At 38.2% G+C, this 27,200-nt stretch overlaps 1 pseudogene across 1 annotated transcript; it reads left to right on the forward strand.

Moving 5' to 3' along the window:
- On the forward strand, window positions 1-27,200 carry LOC308220105 (vesicular inhibitory amino acid transporter pseudogene; annotated as a pseudogene). Its single transcript has 2 exons — window positions 1-237; window positions 26,049-27,200. The product of its transcript is annotated as a vesicular inhibitory amino acid transporter pseudogene (transcript).

Below are 27,200 nucleotides of genomic sequence, written 5' to 3' on the forward strand. Positions count from 1 at the left end.
ATGGTGAGATGGGACAGCTGTTTAGACACTGATGAAGAGCATGTGAATTTTGCTAGAAGAGATGAACTGAACAGAGCTCTCAGCAAGGAGAGAGAGGAACCAGATGGACCTGTGAACTTTGAGCTTGACATTTGCCACCAGGATCCAGAATACAAGTCCCCAGCTCCCCTGCCACATGCCCAGGTCAAACTGATCACCAGCTGGGAAGCAGGATGGAACGTAACAAATGCCATTCAGGTAACCTTTTACTTCCCCAGTCATTACAACCACATTTGAAAAACCTGGTCATCATTTAGCTTGCTTTATTTTTCTTAACTGTACCATCATTTTCCAATATTCTAAAAGGTTTCTATAAATTTATCACTAACATATTTCAACCTTTCTGCGCAAGATTCTGTTAATCTTGTGCAGAAAGATCCTGCTAGGCAGAATCTTGTGAAGAAAGATTAGCACTCTGAAAAAAAAAAAAAAAAAAAAAAATCAAAGTTTCAAAGGGAAAAAGATAAATATGTTAGCTAAAGTTTTAAAAATATTTAAACCAAGTGAAAATGAAACGGTGATGATGGCATCTGTTTTGTAAGTGCAGATGTTATCTTTAGTAAGTATATTTGAATGGAGTGACAGAGATGTTTGATAGAAATGCGAGGTAAATATCTAATAAAAAGAGGATACTAAGATCCAGACTGACGTCAGACATATATTTACTGACACGTAAGTTAAGCTAGATTTAAATTGGAGCATGAAGCATGAGAAGTGTAATAATACTTGTCAATGTAAAATAGGTTGAAAAGATTGAAAGCATTTGGTCCCAGCATTCTATGTGGAGTTTTAGTATCTTTCTGTATCCTTAAATTTAGCATTAAACATTTCAGATTCTTTTTCTCACTTCTCATGATTCATTTCCTTAAATAATTCTATGATTACCACTAGCTTTCTGTCTAACATGGTAGAAAAAAGCAGTATCCACAGACACGTCTAGTCCCAGTAACTGTTACTTAAACACTTTTGTCCTGGTTTCAGCTGTAACAGTTATTTTTTCTCCTTCCCAGTAGCTGGTGCAGTGTTTTGTTTTAGCTTTAGTCTGAGAACAATGCTGATAACACACCGATGTTTTAGTTGTTGCTAAGTAATGCTTACCCTGATCAAGGACTTTTCAGTCTCTCATGCTCTGCCAGTGAGGAGGGACACAGGAAGCCAGGAGGAAGCAGAGACAGGACACCTGACCAAAACTAGCCAAAGAGGTATTCCATACCACAGCCCATCATGCCCAGTATATAAACTGAGAGAGGCACCCAGAAGGGACCTGTCACTGCTCAGGTTGGGCTGGATATAGGTCATAGGGTGGTGAGCAATTGTGTTGTGCATTACTTGGGTTTATTGGGGTTTTTTTCCCTTTTAGTTTTTTTATATTCTCTTCCCTTGTTATTTCCCTTATCATTGTTATTATCAGTAGTAGTACTATATTGTACTTTAGTAATTAAACTGTTTTTATCTCAACCTGTGGGGTTTACATTCTTTCCATTCTCCTCCCTATCCTGCCTGGAGGGGAGTGTGTGTGAGTGAGTGGCTGCGTGATGCTGAGTTACCAGCCGGGCTTAAACCACGACAACTTTTTATCCCACTTTAATTACAGAAAAATAACTTTTCCAGTGTCACACAAGTCTGTGATTATGCTGATGAACATTTGTTTATGTATCCAGTTCATCCCTCAGCTCTGCAAAAGAAGAGAAAAAAGACATATTTCTAACCCAGCTGTATTTTCAAACATGAGCTCCACCACATGAGAGCCAGTGCAATAACAGGGCACAGTAATATATCATACTCAGAAAGTGTTCAGCTGTGAATAAAAGCGTGAAGTCCTAAAATACCCCAACTACATTCTAGTAACACATTTTATCTTCAGTCTTTCTCAGCAGCATCTAGTCAGGACAGGAGTCTGGGATGAGAGCCCACTGTTGTCTCTGTGAGCTTTGCCTTTGATTTCACCGAAGCCAAGATTTCATTCTAGAAGTCAATTTAGTCACATTTTGCTGTATGACCTTTTGGCAAGTCACGTTCTCTCTCACCTATTGTTTTCCTTTCTGAAAAACAGAAGTAATAATGCCTCTGTAAAAACATCAAAATGTCTAAAACTTCTTGAATGTCCTTATGTACACAATTCCTATTAATTATTAATATTATAGCTTCAGTTAAAGGTAGACAGTAAAAACATAATCAAACATACATTTTTAAAACCAGGACAAATTTAAGCTAAATTATCTGAACAGATCAGTAACTACAGTCTCAGTAAAAATTGTCAGCATGCTGAGTGTTGCATACTGCTATTGGATCTCATTTGGTGAAACATTTTAGAAATCAGCATTAAAAAAGCAGTTGGCTACAGCTTAGGAGCTTTTCTCCTACAGCAGGCTGAGGACAGGAGCTGCAGTTTCATTAAGAGTACAACTGAAGTGCCCCAACAACACATTGTGAAACCAGCTACATATGTGAGTAAACAAGTATGTGAATATGTACTCATATGTACACATGTACGTATTTTTCCTATTTCCAAATACCTTGGCATTTGGTTTAGGAACAAGGCTAGAGAGCAGAGAAAGGGAAGAGGAAAGGGGGGAGAGGAGGAGGGAAAAGAGAATACTGAATGGGCATCTGTCAGGAAAAAATAACAGTTTGAAGAAATGTCTATGAATAGCTTTGAAGAGAAAGTCAGAGTTGTGAACAGAATGATTAAAACGATCCAAACGTTCTTGACTGGTGAAGAGAATCTATGCTAAAATAGCAGTTGGTTTTGCCCTACCCAGTGGAAATGGCAGAAATGTTTTGCATGGCAATTAGAGGTAAACATTTCAGCAGAATTCTGAAGTGTTCTAAACTGTTATTCTGGTTAATACAATTAGTCTAAAAGTGAGATTATATCGCAATCCAGATGTCTTATCGGAAAAAATTATTTTCTGGTCTCTGAAATTAAATACGAGTTTTCTCAGAGTGTTTTAAATGCAAATATTTTCAAATGAACAGGTAGAGATTTTTATTTTGGTTTTAATTTCAACTGAAAATGTATGCCCTTTTGGTGACAATGCTGTATGTGTAAATGATTGCTTCAGACATCTAAAGTTTCCAAATATTTCCAAATGTTCCAACACTGTACAGGCAAATGAAAACTTGTATCCAGTTACTCTAGGTAAAGACAGAGACCATAAAGCTGAATTTATTCAAAAGGAAACATGATTGGCATCATCTGGCAGAGTGATGCAAGTTTCATTTGTTTGTATATAGCAGTAAAATGCAAAACAAAAATCATGCTAACTTGTAGAGTAGTGCTGGATAGATGAGCAAAACAACAGTCACAAAGGAAGAAGACAGATAGTTAAATTCTAATGGCACAGCATTTCACAGCAGAACCAAAGGACAATAAATTCTATTTATTTGCCAGCTACATGTAGGAGGATTGTTGCAAACAGAATGGAGAATGTTTGTGCAAGAAAAAGAAAGCAGAGCTGGATCTCTTTAGCTTGGAGAAGAGGAGACTGAGGGGTGACCTCATCAATGTTTACAAATACGTAAAGGCTGAGTGTCAGGATGATGGAGCTAGGCTTTTCTCAGTGATGTCCAGTGATAGGACAAGGGGTAGTGGGTGTAAACTGGAGCAAAAGAGGTTCCATGTGAACATCAGGAAAAACTTCTTTACTGTGAGAGTGACAGAGCACTGGAACAGGTTGCCCAGGGGGGTTGTGGAGTCTCCTACGTTGGAGATATTCAAGGCCCGGCTGGACAAGTTCCTGTGTGATGTACTCTAGATTACCCTGCTCTTGCAGGGGGGTTGGACTACATGATCTTTTGAGGTCCCTTCCAACCCTCAGGATTCTGTGATTCAGTCTAGAGTATCAAGAAGGGGTAGAAGACAAAAAAGAATGGAGAAAAACCAAGATAGACAGAAGGAAGAAGTGAAATAATAGCAATAAGTGAAATATTTTTCAACTCAGCATAACTGTAATTTACACCATTGTGAGTCTATCTCCACATAGGTTTCAGGAGCACAAACAAGTGCAAAAACATCAGCCACTTCATCAGACAGTTCCAAAGTGCTTTTGGTATTATGATGCATATACAACCTTTAAAATACAGTGTAATACAAGCATACATTTCTTCTCTGGATGCTTGGTAGAACATGACTTATCAAAGCATACTGAATGTGCATCTGATACCCAGTGTAGTCACATTTTGTCTCCTGTCTTTTACAGAGATTAGGTTGTACACAATTAGAAATACCTATGGCAGAGGCAATTTTATTCTTCCATGGTCAGAATAACACAACCGGGTGCTTGTCTATTGTGAATGCTTCTAGGAATAACAATGATGCAATTACTATTACTAATAATTATTTTAAATTGTGTCAATAATAAATTAATAATTCTTACAGCAGTTATTATAAATATGCTCATTATATTTATTTTCTGTATACTGTACATTAGTTTAGGAAAGACTCAACACTTCAATAATCACCATTTTTAAAAACAAAAATGTATATCTGTATATACTTCAAGGTGTGCTGGATACATTTCCATATTAGTTTCCAATTTGGCTAATTTTTATTTATGTAACTCTAAAAGATTCACGAGAATATCTCATAGCTAATATTTATTTCTCTATGATGTTTCCTCTGAGTGACCTGCCTTCAACTCTCTAATATAGAATGAATCTTTAGAGTTTTGAGTATCTGCAATTCCCAAATATTTAAGTGGAAAACACAGCCATGTTGAGAAACAGAATTAGCAGATATGCCCCTGAAGATATAAAGGCAAACACATTTTTAAGGTGGCTAAACACTCCTCCCATTAAGCTTTATGACAAGGTGTTTAAGCATTTTCTAAATATAAATATGTACATGCTTGTGTGCTTAGAAAGCAAAATGTTTTCTCCATCAGGTCATTAGATGTACAGCAGTACAAATCTTCTCATCCTCAGCCTTAAATAATTTAGTCACATTTAACTAAACAGACACTTAGATCTTGACTGCAGTACTTGATCTAAAGTATTTATTTTCCAGACTTGAGAACAAAGGTCAATCCCTTCTGGTGCTCAGAGGAGTAAGTTCCTTGAATTATACATTGAAGCTAAAGTCATACACTGAACTAAATTGTAAAGACTAAAATGTCTGAGGGAAACAAACTTCTGCATTTCATGTCAAGAAGTGGTATTGAGAATTAAAGGGAAATGACCAATGCTGGTGTCTAACCTAAGACCAGTAAGTAATTCAAGTTTCCAAATGGAGCTAGTCCAAATAATGACAGCACAAGTAAAATTCCAAGGACTACTGTGGTACACATAAAAGTGCCAATTAATGTGATTTTAGTGGAAATGCACCTGCAGTACTGGCCAAATTCATTTTTCACAGGTTTGCAACCACAAAACCACATAGCCACAACTGGACATCCAAAAAATGTCTAGAGCCTGGTGAGAGTCATCTAAACTCAGATCTGTTTTTCCTATGATACAATGTCACCATTATGAGATTCAGTTGATAAAAGATGTATTTTAGGGAAGAAAACTCTGTTACTAGTGTGTGTGGCTTGATTTTCTCTTTGGATTTTCTCTTGAAGGAAAAAAAGATTACGGATACATCACTACTTCATATAACCTTTTATTTCAGCTCAGATTTTAGTTTTGTGCACATATTCATATAGCACAGAAAAAGCTGCATACAGGATATATATTCTCTCTATTCCCAACCCTACTTTTTATCACAGAAGCTTTATATCAAAAATGTGTTATCCTGCAACAACAAAATTATATCTACTTCACAGAAATCTATTTGACACACAAGCACTGTGCAGTGGACTAATTTTGGGTTACAAAAGTAACTACCATTCCCACAAATCTCGTTAGAGAATGCACTATATCGGTCTACTTTTCCCTTGGTCAGCTGCAGACACTAAAAATGTTATGAAGACAGAACTCCTAAACATAGAGAGGTGGCTTATCTAAAATTTGTTTCTTGTTCCAGGAAGAGATATTTGGATTGTTCTCATGGGATTTAAGTTGTTTTGTAGGTTTTGCATTTTATGTTGTTTGTCACATCATCTGGGCAATGAACAGATGGAGGGAGCATTGAATGGATTTACATCAGCATATTCTACTGTAACAACTATGGAAATGTTAGGAGCAGAAAATCAGTTTTCCATAGCCCCTCTGTGTCAGATTTGCCAGAAAGTAGGAGCTGTGATATAATATAATGACTTCACAAATTATTCCCTGGACATACAGACAGTGCCAGTATATGGACAATTGGTTCAGAGAGCACCATTCTAGCTCCTGAAGCATCCCAGAAACAGGTACATGGCTTACACAAGTAACGCATCAAAACACTGCAATTCTTGCAGCCTCCTAGGTGTTAAAATGACTTATTAAAAATCTTTAGAACTTAAAGCAGTCCTTAGATCATGTTTACCCACACTATTGGCCCAAAATTTCCTAATAAATGAGTTGCAAGAGAGTTACAAGAGGACCTTGAAATATTTTAATAGGAATAAATTAATCACATTTTTGAATATAAAAATTAGGCTTTTGAACATAAAAAAGTTTTTGATCAAATATTTTTTTTTGTTCAAATATTTTGAACATAAAAAAAGGCCAACTACTATCAGCTTAATAGACACCCTGCCGAATTTACAGGCACATTAACATATATTTGCAAAAAGGGTGTGTCAGTTTGCATTTCTCCCAGGACATATATAAAATAAATGGTATATGCAAGTAACACTTCAGAAACCTGAACATTGTGCGTGGACAATCAGGGCATCTCTGCACAAAGCAGCCTTTCAGACCCTCCTCTGCCTGCTGGGCAGACGGCTGCTTTCTGAGCTGCAGAACGCAGCAGACCAGCCGACTGTTTGCTTGAGGAGCAAGAGCTGAGAGCTGCATACTGTATGGGCCTCATGCTGGAGATCCTCCTGCTCACTCCTTCCTGCCCTTCTCCTCTTGCCCCACAGCGAGAGCGATCTCCCCTAGATCTGAGCTAGTCAGAGCATGGAATGCATGCCAAGGTCCTCATGTGGGGTTCTGTGGAGGAGCTGGGAGAAACCAGCTCAACTCTTCTTACAACAGTGCTTTCTAGCCAGTAATAACATGAACCTTTGCATTAATTGGAATTTGCAAGCTGCTTTGGCATGCTGACAAATTCAGCTTGCCAATAGACACCTTTTGTTGGGACATCAGTACTTCTACTGTTTTATGTCAGTCAGCTTAAGTACAGTTACATGAATGAAATGAAAGCACATCTTGACCCAAGAGCTTTAAACCCTGCCATTGTTCAAAGGCCAGCTACTATCAGCTTAAAAGACACCCTGCCGAGTGATAGAGGTATTATTCACTTGCACATTTATGTTTATTTGCAAAAAGGGTGTGTCAGTTTGCATTTCTCCCATGACATATATAAAATAAATGGTATATGCGAGTAACACTTTAGAAGCCTGAACATTGTGCATCTGCCTCCCAGACCTCTTTTTCTCTTATCATTAGGAAACCTTCAAACTATCCAGGAGATGGCCTGCCCTGAGGGTGTTTTGCCTAAAAACAACCCTTTGCATTGGTAAGTAGATAACTACAGGCACATTCATGCTACATCCCTATATTTGTATTTTTCATTGCAAGAATTTTTCATAAGGAAAAGTATTAATTAATACACAAGGTCATGATGACCAGCTTCCTGTGCTCTATGCTGTTGTCCATAATGAGGAACAAAACAAATGCTGGTGGTCTCTTCTGAACTTCTGCCTTATGCCTTCCTCCCTGAGGTCATCGCTTGCAGCAGACTCAGGCTCTGAGGGCTGCTACAGACACTTCTGATTGATAGACACCACACCATTCACTGCCTGCAACAGTGTGTAATGACAGCAGGGGGTGTTTTCCTGTGCCAACTCAAGTTCACATCTTATTTGGATCCCCCTGCTGCCCACACAAAATATTGGTCTGTCTGTTCTGCAGTCAGTGGAAGCAGCTAAACAGAGCTTGTCTTCCATCCAGAGTCTGCACATATCAACCTTTCTTTACCACTTGTGAATATCTTTTGTCCTTGCTGCTATGCAGGCCTATCATCTAGCATCATCTTTCAGTCAGGACTCTTTCTCAATTCTCACAGACTATGTCCCACCTCTGCCTACTTTTACTGCAAAACCTCACTAATACATAGTCTGATTTTCCTACCCATGAGCTTAAAAGTCCCATCTGAGCTCTAAGAATTTCCTATCTAGGTCACAATAGCACACTCCTCCCTGACCTTGCCAAGCTCACTCCGTGCACATCCACCTGCAGTTCCATAGCTCATGTGTCCACCAGCTCTTGCAAGAACCACTGCAACCATCAAATCAAATGTAAGCTACTAATCTTTTTTGTAAACAATCTACCATTTAGCTTTCTGCATCTATCAACTCTGATCTCTGTTCTTCCATCTACAATTACCATTGACAATTTGTTAAATACTTAAACAAGCATTCCTATGAACATATATGAAGTTATTTATTTGCACTCTTCTCATTCTCTTAGAAATTTGCTGAAAATTTCAGTTACAAGCTACATTGGAACTACCATTTACTCACTTGACTCAAGGTTTTCTTGACTCTGCTGTCTGCCTGTATTTGTTTCCTGTTATCTTAACTGTAGATTTTTAATTCTTTTGAGAAGAGACCATCTTTTTGTACTTTGCTTGCACAGTGTCCTACAGAATGGGATTCCAAACAAGGGCTTCCAGGAGCTCAAACAACAAAAACAATTTTGAAAGTAAGTCTCAAAATGTTTTCTATTTTGCAGAAACTCTTTACAAAATGATTGTTCAAAGGTGGCCTGTGATACACCAGTTTGACATTTGATTCAATTACCTTTCATTTTTTTTCTGTATAGAATGGATTTCCCTTGCTATTGAGACCCATTGTAGGGGCTGACCACAAGACAAATCAGCAGACAAATGCGAAAAGAGTACTTTTAGAATATTCAGCCATTAAAATGGTCATTCCATCTTAAAAATCCAGATGGTCAAGAAAGAGAATGACATAACCATTATGTCAAAGATAAATGGATAGTAGTCTTGTGAAAATTATACCCTTTGAAACAGTAAATGTTACCAAACAGGATCAAGTACCTGTCAGCCGCTTAAAAACAATGATCACTTTATTCGATGGGAAAACCTAATGTGCTATGACTTGTTGCAGAACAAGGATCTCTGGCTCCCTCAGGTGAAAGGAATAGCTGGTGTACGCTCCTGCTACACTAAAATAAATTAATCTACCATGTTTTTTGGTCTCATCAATACCTGAGATCACCTTTAACAACCTGAATGAAAACAGATGGTATAAGTTCTCCTTTTTTAATTCATGGCAGGTCACATGGGATTTAAAAGCACTATTATTAGTCAACTCTGAACGTCTGTATCTGTTATATCTGCTTACTTTATTGTTGTGCTGGTATGTTTGACAGTTGTCTTTCAAAACAAAGCCCAAATTACCTATTATATTCATTTATCACCCTTCTCCAGCTGAGATAATTTGTACACTTGTGCCTCTGTATAGCACGTACCATTAACCAGCTATCACTGATGGAAAATATTCTTCTTTAAAGTGTTCTTTGTGTCCCTATTCTTAAATTTATGAGGTGTGTAACCTCAGTAAATTTGCTTTAATAAACTGTATTTAGACATATAATTTCTCCCAAGGTAACATTCTTCCCAAGACAGCAAGAACATAGTGACAGGCAGCAGAAAGTAAAATATTTTGTCAGCATTCCTTTCTTGTTTTTTATAAACTTCCTTCACTTCCATTAGCAAATTTTCAGACAGGAGCTCGTTTTTTTTTTTATAAAAAGAAAGAGTGAGCCTTAGGTTTCATGAAGGAATAAAGGTTGACAGGTATCAAGGAAATAAAGCTCAACATCTGCAGGTGTATATGAGAATTCAGTGCTGAAAGTAAGGACATCTGAATTATTATAATGTACCAATACAGTCAGAAATAGTAATGTTTCTGTAACAGACTTTCCAAATGGTAAAGCTTCTTCCATAAAACTCATAGATGGTTAATCTACAGTTTACTTCCATGTGTGTAATTCCTGACAGCAGGAGATTCACTGAAATGGCACAAGCTCTGTCTGAATGAGCACATGGAGCTATCTGAGAAAATAAAAAGCCCTAAACACTGATTACACATGGTACTGAAGATGATATATTATAACCCAGTTTTAGCACAGTAAGCTGTATAAAACATTTTCCCTGAAAGCTATATACAAGATATTGACTTCTATTTACATGTGTTCTCCCTCTTCTCCCCCCACACACCGTGTTTCTTGGAAGGCAATGTTTCCCTGTAATCTTGGTCAGTGGCACTAGTTTTGCCATATGTACAACACTGAGTTCACTAAATACCTAACAAAAAAAAAAATCAAATTTAATATTTACTTTTTAAAAATGTAAACATAGGAGTCAGAGGAAACATTCACTTCAGCTCATATACCCATTCTCTGCTATCCATTTCTATTTCTCTCAGTCCATTTCTTGAACTGACACAAATAACAGCACCAGTAGATTATGTTTTGTACGTCCCTAGAGCAAGCATTTTTTTGGTTGTTTTTTGTTATCAGTAGCAATGGTAGCTTCAGCCTTTGCCTTTACTGTACATGGGTGTTTCCATGTACCGGGGTTTTTACTGCTGTTTTCCCCTCTAGAACCATGTTTGATTCAGGATAGTTTAGTTCCTCCCCGATATACAGGGCTGTTTTGTTGGGGTTTTTTCCTGTTTTAAACCACATTGTGGTTTGATTATTTCAAACTAAAACTGGGTATCTCAGAAACTATTACTAGTTCTACTGAGGCTTGGAAAAATGTGAATCTAGGCATAAGAATGTGATGTTAGATAGTTTTCTTTTATAAGAAAGTTGTCTTCTTTATAAGAAGTGATCTTACTTTGTTGCTTATAATGACTGTTAATTCTCTCATTTTAGTGTTTGTATTTTACTTAGAAGTTGGCGCTGAGGTCAATTCTATCTCACCACATTTTAAAGCTGTTCCCTTGTCTTGCTATCTGCATGATTTCTGCAGCTCCAAATGACATCTCCTCAGCCACCTTCCTTTAAGGGATTTAAAACTCTTCTTCTAAGATTTAATTGGGATCTGGAGTTTAAAATGAATTCTCCACTCCTGCTCTTGTTGCTTCTGCTTGCCTGCTGACTTTTTTCACTTTTGCTGGGAAGCCAGCTGCTCTCAGAGCTCTTCCTTTTGTACTTTTGTTTGTTGTCATCTCAAGTTAAAAATAAAATACCTGAAAAAAGCTGTAGGTTTCCCTCTGCTTCTCGAATGGAATTTGAGAAGCTCTTTACTGTCTCCTAAATTGTGAGCAGATGCCATTCCACCCCTGAAAGTTTCCTTTTCCAATCAGAAAGGATAATCAGCTGCATAATACATACTTTCCCTCTAGCTTTCTACTTATGCCTGTAGTTAGATATTTCTGAAATCCTGTTATTTTTCCTCAAAGCCTCTTGCTCATCATATTCTCCTACCCCTTGGTTCTACCTCATATGTTTCACAGCCTGATATTCTAGTATTCTCCAGTTTACCTGGTGACACCTTTTCCCCCTGTTCCTGGCTCCCCTGGTACAGTCACGTTACCAAGTTACCCAGCTTGCTGCTCTTCCTTTGCTTTTCCAGGGCACCTCACAGTCTCACAGCCTTCATAAAGGCATTCATCTGACTCTACAGATGACATAGAGTGATAGACATGTCTGATGAAGATTCACAAATCCTAAAATAAATGCCCTATACTGTTGGAATGAATAGTGCTCCAGTGATCCCTCTTTCTACCCGTTTCCAGTAACCGCCTTTCCAGATGTAGCAGATTAGCTTTACTTTTTGCCGTGTTTAGATAGGTGAAGTTAGGAATCCTATTCCTAATAAGCATGCACCAAAGCAGAGCAGATTGGTCATGTATGTCTTTTCTGTTACTGTGTGAACTCATTCATTAAATATTTGGTTTAAATAGAAGAAGTTGGGTGAGATTAATCCAATTCATAGATGTTAAGAAGTGATCATTTCTCTGGGTACAAGACAGCAAAACAAGCAGTCACTTTGGTAACTTTAGTAGTAGTCATTGAGTTTTCACCTAAAATCCATTCATTTCACCTCATGAAGAAATTGGGATTTGGCCTAAAAATCTGAATGTGAGAAATGAAAATTATTTAGAAGAAAGGAACAGAAAATAGATGCAGTCTTAAAATACATTTCTCAAACATGAAATGACTACTGCTCGCAACACTGAAGTATGAACAAAGGAGAGATCCAATAGAGCTGAGGAGTTCTCCCTGCACTGTTAGAATGGATCAGGTTAAGAAAAAAAAATTATATTAAAAATGCACAAACTTCTACAGCAATCACTAAACTGGCTTTGTTTTAATAATGAAGTAAGTGGGTTTATCTCTATTCATGAAGACAGATTTTTGTATTTAAAAGTTAAGAATAATCAGGGTCCCCAGTTTGTTAGTCCAGAGATCCTCGGCTGTTGTTTCCAGACAGCATCCTGTCTCAAAGTCTTTTCAGTGTGGCTGCAGACCAAGAAAATACATTTTAAAAAAGGAGGAAAAGAAAAAGGAAATTAAAAAAACAAAACATAACAAAACCGAAACACCAAACCAAACAAAACCAAAACCCGCAGAAAAGGAATATGACTTACTTCATAACTCCAGTACTTCTGTTTATGGGCCAGTAAAGGTCAAGGATCTCTGTGTCACAGTCTGTACAAACAGAATGAGAAATACCTCCTCAAGTAATAATACTTCAAGTATTTTACATCTAGAGACCTCAAAAAGGCATCTTCAGCATGCATGTTATATGCCATATGCCTGGTTTCACAATGCATAACTATATACTGCATTTACAATTTATTTTTTGTTGAAGGAGAGCTTAAATAACTTTGCTTTTATGCTCACTACTCAGGGAATGCCAGAAAACACAGTCACATTTCTTTTCTGATCTTCAATTTTTCTCTTTATTATACATATTTGGGAATGTTTGTCTAATCTACTTGAAATTAGGGTAATTATTCTACTTTGTTGAATTTTAAGAATGATGTGATCTTTAATGTCATCATAGAAGACACCTCCATTATGGGAATTCATTTGCTACCTCAACTTCATCTTTATCTGTGCATGTTGAAACATCAGCCATAAAAATCAGTTGATGCATCTTTTATCCTAGGGGCAGAAGCCTCCAGGGGTGCCACTGAAGTTTAACTCAGGTTAAGAGAGGAAAGACAGTAGAGATTTGCTGTCTATACCCAGCCTAATTGTAAGACAGCATCTTTTCTCACATAATTCAGAAGAATATACTGTGATACTCAGTATCAGTTTACTGATTCCTGGAGACCAAAAAAGAAAAATAGTATACCACTATTTATGTCTTTCATCCAGGCTATTAACTGTACTCTCTCCAGGCAGTGCTCTAAGACAAATTTCCCCTTTATACGATGTGCTCTGAGAGCCATTTTTGCTTGAGGAAAAGTCCACCTAAAATCAGTGTCTGGGTCTATGCTGAGGAAAGAACAGGATAATATTAGCCAGGGGAGGATTCGGTCACCTTTTTTTCAGCATGTAGTCATGACAAATCCTGTGCCAGTTTTCAGAAAATATAACACAGTTTCCAGAAGATGTAACCTGTCTTCTTTTTCACCTCTCAGAGGTGCATAAGGTTTGTTCCAGGGCAAAGTTCTTTGTAATATGGGTTTGGGTTTTTTATCCATTTTCTTTTCAGCCTTACTTGTCAAAAGTAACAAGAACTGTGGCTTGTCCCATATAGGCAGCATTCAAGAAAAACTCCTAACAAGCTAAATGCTTTCTTCCAGTCAGAAAGTTTGAACTTTCTATGCACTTCAACTCTTCCTTTTGTTATGCCAGCTCACACTCAAATGAAGTTCTTTAGCTTCCTACTGCTTTGCTTCTAGTCTCTCAAAGTTCTCTTTCTCCCTCCCCTCAAGGTATTTGACCACATTTTCATGGAAATTCACTTGCATGTGGCTGTACTGGATGTTTTGAGTACTTGCCTGCCTTCAGATGAAAATCTGAGAATGTGTGATGAGCTATGATGTGAGAAATAGGTAAGCAGCCAGTGAGTCCATGTTGCTTACCATTATAGCTTTCAAAATGTTTGCTTTACTTCAGACTGCCTTACTTTTCTTATCTATTTTTCCTCACAGCTACATAACACATAATAAAAGCCCTCATTCTTTCACCAAAGCCTGCTTTCTCCTCTGGGATCAAGCAAAATATCTTTTCTTAAAAGGTAATTTGCTTGGGAGATTTACTTTGTGTGATTTAGTGCATTATTGCAGACAGCTCTGAATTTATGCAAACTAACATTTTCCATCAAACCATGCAGAATTAAATATCAAACATATTATTTTGGTTTTAGAACAAACATTTAAACCAATAGCAAAGCCAACAGGATCAGCTGTCACACTCCATAGAGCAATTCCTTTTTTGTTGAGATATTTTCTTTCCTCTGTTCCCTTTCCTGATCTGTAGGAGATTTTTAAGACTAATCTGGTCACTCAAAGGAAAGTAAAATGAGTGGCTTCTGTCAGTCAAACGGACACATTCATTTTGCAGAGCAGCCCATGCAACTTCTTTACTTGCTTATCTTATCACAACATCTCCTGAGCAGTCTATCTGCCATATGATCTGCTTATGGGACTGAAAGGATTGACATGAAAACACTTTAAAAGTTTCGTTTGGTATATAAGGTAATTGCAGGCATTAATCACGGAATAAATTCTTTAGCCACTTTCCTCCCTGCAGCTAAACCAGGTTGGCATTGGCAGAGAGAAAGAATAAGAAAAATCATGAAAAACAAGATTGCTGGGGTCTAATCCAACCATCCCTGAAGTTAAAGGAAGAGTTTTCACTGACATTGAAAGAAACATCCAAGAGATCAATCTGCTGCTAGGGTCATATAGGCCATGGACAATATTTGAAGCTTTCCACAGAACAGCTTGTAGTATTTTTGAATTCAAACTCTGCTGAGCTGTGAGAAAAAAACATGAAGCAAGTGGAAAAGCTGATGAATTCTTTTCCTGGTGCCTGTAAAGCAGTGCCAGGAGTTTGGGTAGCCATCTAGGGAACCAGAAATTCTCACTGCTCAGAAGAAATAGGATATAACTGATATTGCAAATACATGGTAGGATGATTTACACAACTGGAAATTAGTAATAATTAGTTGAAGTAGGTTTACAGAAAAAAAGGTAAATAAAGGAAGTGAGGATGGCACTCTATATTAGAGAGATGTTTATCTGAGTTTGAACTATTGTCAACAAGAAAACATGCATTTTTCTTGTTGACTTCAGTTTTAAAGACCTATACTGGACGTTGTGTGCAGTCTGTAGTAAAACATCTTTAGAGGTTCTAAAAATTATTTATGATAATTATCTAACACAAAAGGTATTGAAGCCAGCATAAAGTAGTCCTATTCTGAGCCTCATTGCATTGAATGAAGATGAACAGACCAGTGGATCTAATTACATTCATTATGAGGAAACAGAGAACAGTAATATATATACTTTGTACTTCAAAACGAGTGAGTTTTACAAACCAGGAGAAAATTATGAGAGATAATTGTTTAGGAAGAATAAATACAGACAGCCAATTGTGAAAGCAATTTGGAAGTTGTTTAACAAGAATTTATGAGATGTCCAGAAGCCACATCTCATAATTAAGAAATAGTATGCCTATGTGCTACAAGCCCTCCTACTTCAGGTGTGAAGTGAATATATCACTTAAAATAAATATTTAAAAATAGCAAAAGGGAGAAAAAGAGGGTGAGAGTAAAAATTGTAAATTATAAATTATGAAGCATCTCAAGGTCCTTTCCAACCCTAACTATTCTATGATTCTATGATTCTATAGCAAAGAGCTATAGGAACCAAAAGACACTAGGAAAGAAAGACACATCTCCCAGGGACTAAGACAGTAAGAAAACAATTTTTAGGCATTAGGGAAAAAAAAAGAAAAGCTAGGTAGGGTTAGTGTAAAAATTTGAAACGGAAATACTAATAGTTGTATAAATTAAATATGAATGAAAGAGTGTGCCTCTATATGTGACTGTCTATACTTGTCTAAAAGCACTAGCAGAAACAGCAGAATAAAGTTAAAAGGGAAAGTATGCATTACGTGCTTCAGAGCACTATGTATGTGATTTCATTCAAATGGAAAGGTAGAAAAACTGACCTGTAGGTAAGTGTTACGGGAATGAAGTAGAGGACAGTATCTGTAATACATGCTGATAAGAAAAGCAACAGTGTTGTGAAATTCAGGAATTTTGCCTAATATTCGTGAGGGATGAGAAAAGACATGAAAAAAGGTCCAAACCTGAATCCATTCCAGAAGACTATAGAATGCAAATCCAAAATCCGTTGGTCATCACTCGTCAAGATGAACAACACAGACATGGTGAGCCCTTGACTATTGACATGTCTTGTCCTCCTTGGTGCATATAAGTGGTTCTCACCAAGCCACTAGGACACACACCACAGTGCTGTTGAGTATGTGGATGTGAGAGTGGGAAAAATCAGATTTTCTAATATAAGATCACCTTCCACTTCTCTAAGATCTCTCACTGAATTTTGCTATACTTATTTCCTACATTATCAGTAGAAGGATTTAAAATTGTTCTTAGATATGAAAAAAAGATGCAACTTCATAAGTAGTCTCTGTAGAAAATCAGGAGGATGTGCTTTTAGTGCAGGAGAACAATAGGTCATTTTTTAATTTTTCAGGGTGGGAATCATGCTATTCTGCAGAAGACGTTTAAAAGTTAACTACAATACATTGTGTACATATTCTCTTGCCCAGAAAAAGAAACAGGCATATCTGACAGGAAATTTGTCTCAGCTGTGCTAACAACCTATCTTAACATAGGTGTGAGATGTAAATTGAGGTGCCTATTTTTTCCAAGCTTGGACTTCAAGAATTAACTACTGGATAACTACAGTTACTATTTAAAATGGATGTTAAAATTTATCTTATTAATATTTTGAGAGCAGAATACCCAGAAAGTTTGCACTTGGGAGGTGTAACAAAAGATACATCTGACCTGATAATACTCTTATTCAATCATTATTACACGTGGAATATTTAGAAGATTGTGGATATCATTCCAATATTTTAAAAGCCAGTTAAATCCTAGCTAGTGAAACCTGGCAACAATCCTGGGAAAAAAAATGCAATTGTTAATACAGACTTTAATTGATACAGAATAAAAAGTTAGGACTATAATTAACGCAAATCATTATGGGTTTGGAGAAAGAGCCCTTATAATCCTTAGTAAACACACTTGACATAATTCTTTTATGAGATTGTAATATAAACAGTGAAAGATAATATATTTAAGCTTTTTAAAGGAATTTTGACACATTAATACACAACATTCTGATTTAAAAATAGTGTAGCAATAGAATACATCTTAAATGGATTATCAACTGCCTGAGTTACAGATCCCAAAAAAGTAACTGTCAACGTGTGTCTGTTGTCAAAGGAATTAGTTTCTACTAGTGTTAGCAGGTCATCTAGTAGAATAGTTGGCATCTGGTCCAGTGTTATTCAATGTAGTCAATAGTCATCTGGAAGAAGATAGATACAAAATCAGCATTGATCACAGGGATGTCTGAGAAGGGAAAAACACCATGGAGGTCAGTAAGCAAGTAGTTATGTTATCGTGACATAAGATTAAGGGATCTACTGTATTTTTAACTTAGTGATGATAAAGTTGTATCTTCACATAAATACTACACCAACACAGACCTGCATCAGTTCAGGAAAATTATTTATTTTAAATTATAAGAAATGCTAAACAACAAAATTATTTTGTGGAAGTGTACTGAGAAGAAGGGTACTTAAATTTATCTCCCTACACTTCCAAGAAGATCCATGAAGGAGGATTTCTGGTATAGTTTATATGCTTAACCCGTGTTCATGCAGGGAATCCAATACAGATTCGGGAAAATAGTTAGGTTTAAATGAACTGTTCCAGTAGAGTAACTACAGATGGTGAGAAAAGCAATCAGAGCTAATTCAGCAGTCTGGCATATTAGCATTTGTTCTGCATATAGGAGAGCTGTACTAATGAATAATTTTTGGTTAAATTCTTCTTAATTTCTTATTTTCCCATCTGAGTAAGTCTTAAGGTGAAATCTTATTTTTTTTAGTGTTGCTTTTTACTTAATTTTATTTCATTATCTTTTGGAATGTTTCAACTCTGACTATGATTTGATCTTTATTTTTTCTTTCAATCTGCTTTGTTTTCCAAAGTCTCATATTACAGATTAAAACAGCCTATAAATGAAGCTTTTTACCTGGTACTAAGAAGTCTTAAAACTGAACATTATGGAATTTTTATATCATCTCAGAGTGTTTGGCAGTGCTAATTTATGCATTTATCTAAACACATTTTATTCCCTGGGGAGGTGCTTGCCCTAGGTAAAGTAGTGTCAAAGACTGACATGGCAGAAGGCCCACTTTTTGCATTCTACACTAGTCCAGATATCTAGTGTTTTTAAACAGGCAGCCAGCCTTGCTAATGTGGGAAACACTCCCATGTAGTTCAAATATTACAGCCAAACCATTAACAAATGCTAAAATGTTTTAATGTGCAGATGTAATTTTGAAATCCTGATCTCCTTGCTTTGTATTGTAGGTGGATTGATAATTTCTGATGGTAGCTGCTGTACCTGGTGGTTTCTGCTTGGGGGTATTTTGACAAGGATGATAAATAGCTTCTAGCTGAGATTGACCTTTCCTTACATGCCCTTTCTGCTATTGTCCTTGACATTTTTTCAAAGGCTGGTCACCACTTTAGCCCTCAGCCCTTTCTTCTTTCTAGGCCCAGCTGCCTATGCTGAAGACTACTCTGGATGTTTGATAAGCCCCTCCACCCAGGCACACGTATTCACTCATTGACAAAGAACAGTCTGCTTCAATCCTTAGTCTAGAGGTAAAATACTCATGTCTTGCAAACGTCTTGGAGGACAAAGGAAGACGCAGCCTGCTGGGCAAGCCTGGGAGTCCCTCCTTATACGTGGATGGGTGGAGTGATGGCAAATAACACACTTCTCAAGATGAGCTGTGATAAAGGACTGTTTAAAAAAAGCCCCTGTAGCCAACTGTGCGATTGCTATTTTCCCATGCTGGTCTTTTTGTAAACAGATGTCGTGGCTTAAGCCCAGCTGGCAATCTAGAACCACGCAGCCACTCGCTCATTCCCTGCCTACTTCCTTCCCTGCCCCTGAAGGGATAGGTAGGAGAATCAAAAGAATGTAACTCCAATGGGTTGAGATAAGAACAGTCCAGTAACTAAGGTATAACACAAACCGCTACAGCTACCACCAATAATAATAATGATAAGGGAAATAACAAGGGAAGAGAATACAACTGCTCACCACTCGCCGACTGATACCCCACCCAACCCAAGCAGTGATCTAGCCCTTCCAGGTAACTCCCCCAGTTTATATACTGGGCATGACGTGCTGTGGTATGGAATACCTCTTTGGTTAGTTTGGGTCGGGTGTCCTGTCTGCTTCCTCCTGGCTTCCCCTCCTCCTCGGCAAAGCATGAGACTGAGGAAAAACTTGTTCAGAGTAAACATTACTTAGCAACAACTACAAACATCTGTGTTATCAGGGTTGTTCCGGGCTGAAAGTCAAAAACACAGCACTGCACCAGCTACTAAGAAGGAGAAAAATGCTGAACCCAGAACAACAGATCATCTGTAAACAGTGTATTTAGAGATGACGTATTTGACTTTGCACTAGAATGGTTAGAAATACAACCACTCAGACAGGAGCAGTTCCCATACAGTACACTAAGAGCTGTGAGACAATTTAAGAAACAATTCCTTTTGCTGCTCATTTTTAATTGATGCCTCACAGCTAAGGCCGTCTGTGTCACAATTTGGGCATGAGAATACATGATCAGAAGACTCAATAAGAGCAAGTGCTGCAGACATGCTGGACCAAATGTGCATTCGCAAATGATGGAGGAATTACCGATGTCGCTCTTCCACTAGGAAAGAATTAGTGAAATTTTTACATGGTCTGTCTGCATTCTCTATACAGTCACTCCTCGTGAGAGGGGCACAAATGCTACCTTCAGCAGCACCCATGAAAGGATTTCTTTATGGAGGACAAATTTTCCACAGATAAATCAATTTAAGCAATGTTCTAAGGTTGCTGAGCAGCTTTAAACCATAGAACACAACTTGATGCCTGCATTGTGTCATATTTGGGACCAGTATTATTTAATATCTTCATCAATGATTTAGATGAGGGAATTGAGTGTACTATCAGCAAGTTTGCTGATGACACTAAGCTGGGAGGAGTGGCTGACACGCCAGAAGGCTGTGCTGCCATCCAGCGAGACCTGGACAGGCTGGAGAGTTGGGCAGGGAATAACTTGATGAAATATAACAAGGGAAAGTGTAGAGTCCTGCATGTGGGCAGGAACAACCCCAGGTTCCAATATAGGTTGGGGAACGACCTGTTAGAGAGCAGTGTAGGGGAGAGGGACCTGGGGGTCCTACTGGACGGCAGGATTACCATGAGCCAACACTGTGCCCTTGTGGCCAAGAAGGCCAATGGCACCCTGGGGTGTATTAGAAGGGGGGTGGTCAGTAGGTCGAGAGAGGTCCTCCTTCCCCTCTACTCTGCCCTGGTGAGACCGCATCTGGAATATTGTGTCCAGTTCTGGTCCCCTCAGTTCAAGAAGGACAGGGACCTGCTGGAGAGAGTCCAGCGCAGGGCAACTAAGATGATTAAGGGAGTGGAGCATCTCCCTTATGAGGAAAGGCTGAGGGAGCTGGGTCTCTATAGTTTGGAGAAGAGGAGACTGAGGGGTGACCTTATTAGTGTATATAAATATATAAAGGGGGAGTGTCACGAGGATGGAGCCAGGCTCTTCTCAGTGGCAAACAATGATAGGACAAGGGGTAATGGGTACAAACTGGAACACAAGAGGTTCCACTTAAACTTGAGAAGAAACTTCTTCTTAGTGAGGGTGACGGAACACTGGAACAGGCTGCCCAGAGGGGTTGTGGAGTCTCCTTCTCTGGAGACATTCAAAACCCACCTGGACGCATTCCTGTGTAACCTTATCTAGGTGTTCCTGCTCCAGCAGGGGGATTGGACTAGATGATCTTTTGAGGTCCCTTCCAATCTCTAACATACTGTGATACTGTGATATTAACAGCAAAATAAGTGCTTATTAAACATAACTTTTTCTTTGAAACTAAACTACTTAAATTGGGTGATATTCAGGAAATGGTCCTAACATAAAGTATTGCTTTTAGAAAGGTAAGAAAAGAAGATCAAATCCCAAATGTGTTTTGAAATCATAGAATCATAGAATAGTTAGGGTTGGAAAGGACTTTAAGATCATCTAGTTCCAACCCCCCTGCCGTGGACAGGGACACCCCACACTAAACCATGTTACCCAAGGCCTCATCCAACCTGGCCTTGAACACCGCCAAGGATGGAGCATTCACAACCTCCCTGGGCAACCCATTCCAGTGCCTCACCACCCTCACAGTAAAGAATTTCTTCCTTATATCCAATTTAAACTTCCCCTATTTAAGTTTGAACCCGTTACCCCTTGTCCTGTCACTACAGTCCCTGATGAATAGTCCATCCCCAGCATCCTTGTAGGCCCCCTTCAGATACTGCAAGGCTGCTATGAGGTCTCCATGCAGCCTTCTCTTCTCCTGGCTGAACAGCCCCAACTTTCTCAGCCTGTCTTCATACGGGAGGTGCTCCAGTCCCCTGATCATCCTCATGGCCCTCCTCTGGACTTGTTCCAACAGTTCCATGTCCTTTTTACGTTGAGGACACCAGAAGTGCACACAATACTTCAAGTGAGGTCTCACAAGAGCAGAGTAGAGGGGCAGGATCACCTCCTTCGACCTGCTGGTCACGTCTTTTGTTCTTTGAGTTCTGATGGCCATCTCTAACTTTTAGCTATTTTGTAGAAATCTCATAACATGCTAATACACAAAAGCTTTTTTTTTTTTTTTTTCCCTTCCCCCCCCTTTTTTTTTTTCTTTTTAAGTATGGAAAAACCATTTCGGGCAAGGCAGGAAAAGCACTGTCATTTCATCACTACATACATGGTGTGTTCAGAGCTCTACCATTTCTCTCTACTAACCATGCTCTGTACCCAAAAAGCTTCAAAACCAGTTACGTCCACAGTGTTTGCTTTTTATTTTTAACTGAAAGCTGAAGTTTACAAACTCTGGGAAAATTATGTCAAATACATTAGCTGAAAAGAAACCTTACAATTTTTGTAGGATGGTTCAATTTAGAAATTCTAAACTAAACTTTGAAATTGGCAATAACTGATCCAGAATTTTAAGAAAATATACAGTGCAAAAATGGGTTTGTTTAATAAGGTCTGAATTCAGGAGACAGGAAAAAAAAACCCTCAAACCAGCCCCCAAAACCCCACCTCTATCATGCTGTAGTCTGTGTTAGGTACCAAATAAAATTATATGATATAAACAACAGTAAGGAAATGTTAGAGGTTAGAATTATGTTATTCTCTGATTAAATTAAAAATTAAGCATGAAAAAGCAGACACCTGTGGGGAGGACTGTAAATTGCTGCCTGTGATATTGTCTCTGGAAGACTTATGCTTTGGTTTAGGTTGAGGGTAGTCTTATAAACATTAATAGACTAAATTCAGCAGGGGAGTAAGCCACTGTACGGTAAGGCTTACGCTGACAATTAGCTGCGGTTTAAATATACAGTGATCCTTTGGGTCAAGAGATACCGTTTGAACTCCCAAATGCAGGTTAAGGGGAAAAGTAATAATGCTGTGAGTACGGAACAAATAACATAAGCTTGCTACAACCTGCAAGAAACTGAGAAAACATCACTGTTCTTATGTTAATATGGAAGATTACTCTGTGGCTTTCATCTTCCTGATTCTTTCATAGACTTGTTTTATTTGTGATGCTTTTAAACTCAGTCTGTTATGTAAATGTTTTCCAAAGAATGTTTTCATAGGAAATAAATCATGTTCTGTTCTTTAGGTCAGTCAGTGAAAGTCATGATTAAAAATGGCATGATATCAAAAGCTACTGCCACATGTATGCTACCTGCAGTCTGGATACAGCCAGATATCTTGTCTTTTTAGCAAAGTAGATTGTTAGATGGCAGAAAGGTTGAATTTTGAACACTTCTGTGAAGTTCATGTCAAAAGAAATGCTAATTACACTGCAAACTAATTGGGTCATGAGACCTGCATTGGAGTGGACCTAAGTGGTTGGAGTGGGGAGATTTGGGTGATTCAAGCTATATAGGTAATCATTCCAGCTCCTAAATGAAATGGCTCCTGTGACTGTGACCTGCTAGAAAAGCATTCTTGTAAATGAAGTACTTGAAAACAACTGAAAAAGATACCTAATCAATATCTTCATTATTATATCAGCAATAATAACTGAGGTACTTTGTTTCAGTACGCAAAGGCATAGACTTTTTGATCAAAATATACTAGGGCATGTATTTAGTATGATTCTTCCAGCTCTAATTCAGCTGAAAGCTGAAGATATCTGCATCTAGAGTGAAGCCTGGATGAAACAGGCAATGCTGCTCACTCATGCGATGGGCACTCCATTTTTCTCACTGACTTCAAGAAAAAAATACTGTTTTAATTTAAGGATTTCTGATCTTTCTTTTCTGATTGATGCTCATTCCACAATCTGCCTGAAAAGCACGGCTATTTTGTGGCTGGAAGCATGGGGTAATACTTTGTACACATCAATGATTATCTAGCGTTTGAAAAATTGCTTCTTTTCAGAGCCCTCCTTATGAGTCAGGCCTGGGATTCCTTGTTTCACTTAGAAGTGGGGTGCTAGCTATAAACCCTACAAAGCTAAGACAAGCACCTTCCTTCTTGGTGATCTCCAGCAGAGCTGGGCTCCTAGACTGCCCTAACAGACACTGTCTGCTGGATACAAAACCTGGAGGAGTTGATAGAAAACACCAAAGATAGAAGCATGCCTGAAACACTTGTTCACCGCATGGCCTCATGTCCACAACTGTGGATGGAAAATTCTACAATGAAGATTTAGACCATTAAGCTCACCTCTTCTGCTTGGGCTCCTGGAAGCAGTCAACGGCGTTACCCACTCAGGAAGTTGGAGAAGAGTATGTTACCCCTTCTGTGAGGGGACCTGTTTCTGTCAGGGATTCTTGGGTTTTGCAGAGGAGATACGGTTGCTCAGGTTTGGTCAGAAAAAAAGATAGAGTTTGGATGGGTTTGATCCAAATCAAGTAATCTGTCAGGCTGGAATAGCAAACATGAGCACAAATGCTCATATTTCATCATGTCATTGGTGCTGTAAGAAATATTGAGGTTAAAATTTCTGTAGAACTGGTTAACTATATTTTGTTTCCACCCTACCTTTCTTCAGTCACCAAGAACAAAACATAACCTGACCAGTCTGATTAATTTGTATTGCTTAATTTCAGTTCTGTAACACAAAAAAGGAAAAGTCACAGAAGCATCTTTCTTAAATTAGATCTTTTTATGAATAGCTATTGTTCAAGAGTTTTGTTGGTCTTGTGCTGATGGAAATGAAACCACATAAAAGTGTCATTTGTCCTTAAATATAGAGAAGAAAGCAGGGAAAAAAAAAAACAACAAAGAAATACACAGTGTTCTGTGAAACTAAAATGCCACTGGTTTTTTTACTGGATAAAACAAGCATGATCCTGTTTCTTGCAGAAACTGTTTAGTGAAAATTATGTCTATATGTTTTATATGTATTTTTAAACACCTAAATAAGTTTTCACAGTCCAGAATCTCAGCTGTGAGAAGAATCCCCTTACCAATATACTTAACAAGAGCAAAGGCTGCATGTGACATACAGAAACCGCAGAGGAAACACGAGCGAACTGTGATGTCATTCTAATGCCAATTTTTTTCCAGAAGTCTGTTAAAAATTTTTAGACAGAAGACAACTGTCATTACTGGATTTATTAACAGTGCTGTTGTAGTTTAACTCCAGCCAGCAACTAAGTACTATGCACCCACTTACTCCTCCCCCTCAGTGGGATGGGGAGGAGAATCGGAAAAAGATAAAACCCATGGGTCAGGATAAGAACAGTTTAATCATAATAATAACAACAACAACAATAACAACGATAATATAGGAAAAAGAGAGAATGAGGAACAAAATTCAGGGAACACAAGTGATGCACTATACACTTGCTCATCACCCACTGACCGATATCCATCCCATCCCCAAGCAGCAATTGGAGGCTTCTGGTCAACTGCCCCCAGTTTATATACTGGGCATCATGTGCTGTGGTATGGAATATTCCTGTGGCTAGTTTGGGTCAGGTGTCCTGTCTCTGCTTCCTCCCAGCTTCCCATCCCCCTCCTCACTGACAGAGCACAAGAGACTGAAAAGTCTTTGATCAGAGTAAGTGCCACTTAGCAACAGCTAAAACATCGGTGTGTTATCAGCATTGTTCTCAAACTAAAGCCAAAACACAGCTCCGGGACAGCTACTTGGAAGAAAACTATCTCTATCCCTGTTGAAAACAGGACAAATACTATTTTTGATTTGAATGAAACTTGTACAAATGCTGCTACAGATGCTTAATTTTATGGATATTGAACCTCTTTCATTGTTATGCACGTTGACTGAATAACTGCCTATGAACCTTCTAAATTGTGCTTCTAATCACACCAGTGTTAAATATTAACTAGGAACCTAACTATATCATTCAGTCACATACTCTTTTTCCTAACTTATCATTATATGTGTGTTTATAGGAACAGTCCTTTTTCCTTATAATTTCTTTTATCATAAATAAACACATTTCTTATGATTGTTGCTTACTTAGCTGAATGTAGCAGTACTTTCACCATGCAGTTAGGTAAAAGCAATGTTCAACAGAGGGCAAATTTGGGAATGTGCCTTCTAGTAAACATTCTACTTCAGAGATTTTGTGCTATCTTTTCTTTTTCTTCTTCAGGGAATATTTGTCCTAGGATTGCCGTATGCTCTTCTCCACAGTGGATACAGTGGCCTGTTTCTTATTATCTTGACTGCAGCACTATGCTGTTACACAGGCAAGATTCTAATCGCTTGCTTGTATGAAGAAAATGAAGATGGGCAACTGATAAGAGTGAGAGACACATATGAAGATATTGCAAATGCCTGCTGCAAAAGGCTACCTCCCAAACTAGGTGGCATAGTTGTCAATGTGACCCAGGTGATGGAACTGATCATGATATGTATTTTATATCTGGTTGTTAGTGCGAACTTGCTGTCATACAGTTTTCCACATGTACCAGTGACTGAGAAAACTTGGTCTGTAGTTGCATTTGTTACACTGTTGCCTTGTGTATTTATCAAAACTCTCAAAACTGTTTCCAAACTCAGCCAGCTTTGCTCCCTGGTCCATTTCATTATAATACTTGTAGTAATGACTTACTGTCTCACACAAATACATCAGTGGTCCTGGGCAAAATTCAGACTCTCCATTGAGTTTGAGGACTTCCTGGTCTCTGTAGGGGTGATCATTTTCAGTTACACTTCACAAATATTTCTTCCCACACTTGAAGGTAACATGAAAAACCCAGGGGAATTTAGTTGTATGCTGAATTGGACTCACTTTTTTGCTTGTGTCTTGAAGACAACCTTTGCACTGACAGCATTTTTGACCTGGGGTGAAGAGACAAAGGAAATTATTACTGACAACCTGCCATCATTTCTTGAAACCCTAGTGAATTTGTGTCTCTTAGCCAAGGCTCTTCTTTCTTACCCTTTGCCCTTTTTTGCAGCCACAGAAATTGTGTATGCTTGTATGTCTAGAGAAAACCATTCCAAATACAGATCCCTACTATTTTCTCTGGGTGTAAGAGGCTCATTTCTCCTGTTAACTCTGCTGATGGCCATGTTCATACCATATTTTGCTGTGTTGATGGGTTTAACAGGTAGTGTAACAGGTGCTGCTATGACTTTTCTTCTTCCTTCCCTCTTCCATTTAGAACTTAAATGGAAAAAACTATCCTTCTTAGAGAAATGTGCAGATATCTCTGTTTTTACTTTGGGTTTCCTTTGTAGCCTTGCAGGCATAGTTTGCTCAATAAAAAGGCTGCTCGAAGTATTTGGAGGAGTGTAA

This window comes from Psittacula echo, assembly GCF_963264785.1.
Source record: "Psittacula echo genome assembly, chromosome: 4".
NCBI classification, from domain to species: Eukaryota; Metazoa; Chordata; class Aves; order Psittaciformes; family Psittacidae; genus Psittacula; species Psittacula echo.